Source organism: Delphinus delphis, chromosome 6, assembly GCF_949987515.2.
Source record: "Delphinus delphis chromosome 6, mDelDel1.2, whole genome shotgun sequence".
Classification (NCBI taxonomy): domain Eukaryota; kingdom Metazoa; phylum Chordata; class Mammalia; order Artiodactyla; family Delphinidae; genus Delphinus; species Delphinus delphis.
The window spans coordinates 107,709,369-107,710,535 of record NC_082688.1 but is presented as its reverse complement, the minus strand read 5'-3'; the positions used below and the strand labels follow the sequence as shown (position 1 = coordinate 107,710,535).

The following is a 1,167-nucleotide window of genomic DNA, read 5'->3' as shown; positions in this document are numbered from 1 at the left end:
AGCAGGTGATCTGGTTTCTGCTCCAGAAAAAAATAAACGTCAGAGGGTCTTGAATCATTTACCTTTGCACCTATTCCCACCCACCTCACTCAATAAGCAACCATATACCTATAAATATATATGTATTTTTCCTCTTTTCCTTCTTCTTCAGAAGAATAAGTGTCAATCCTCCTGCCAAGTCTTATCCTTCCAGCCACGCTCCTAGCACATTCCCACCCATCTCTTAAGTTATGCTTTGTCATTAATCTCCTCTTTTAAAAAAATAAAACTTCTTTTTTTCCTTTTATTTGCATTTATCTTTTGCAGCATTTCTTCAGTTTCTTCTGGGATATCTTTTTCTTCTGTGCAACCTGCTCTTCTGCTTTAGAAACAATCTGTTCTTTTTCAGTAAGGATCATCTCGGTGGGGCTAGGAGAGCTCATGTATGGGATGATCCAACCATGAGCTCTGTAAGTCCTGCACCAAATCCTGGCGGCTTTGTTCACCTGGATGTTCTCAATGACCACAAAATCTACATTTAAGCCCTTAACTTCAGCATTACTCTGCATTTTTGAGCATGTGCAGTAAAAATTCAACACTTTTTTTGGGCCACCGACCCTGCGTCCAGCCCCACTGTTTGGCCTGGACACACCTACCAACTCCACCATTGTAATGATGGAATGGCGCACCGCGCAGGCTCAGCGGCCATGGCTCACGGGCCCAGCCACTCCGCGGCATGTGGGATCTTCCCGGACTGGGGCACGAACCCGTGTTCCCTGCATCGGCAGGCAGACTCGTAACCACTGCACCACCAGGGAAGCCCCACATTGCTTCTTTAAAGTGACATCCTTCAAATACTTGGTGGCTTTTCCGATATGCATACCCTTAATGGCCTGGGCAGTTTCACAAGTGTTCTTAAAGTGAACACAAAGATTTGAACCTCCTGACTTGCATGATTTTGTGGGGTTTTCTGGGTAAAGTGAATAGCGAACCACTTTTAGAGGTCACCTCAGGCCGCTTACTGGAAAAGGAATCAAAAAAATAAAACATTTGGTTGTAAAATACATAAATAACACATGTACAAAAAACCCACAAGACAAATATAGGGCTTCACAAATTATTATAAGCTTAACCCCATAGTAAACACCACCCAGATAATAAAACACAACTTTGTAGCCAACCAAGAAA

The 1,167-nt window shown here is 43.1% G+C and overlaps 1 pseudogene; it reads right to left on the bottom strand.

Moving 5' to 3' along the window:
- Positions 1 to 293: 293 nt before the first annotated feature.
- On the bottom strand, positions 294 to 860 carry LOC132427732 (large ribosomal subunit protein uL22-like; annotated as a pseudogene).
- Between the last annotated feature and the right edge of the window lie 307 nt (positions 861 to 1,167).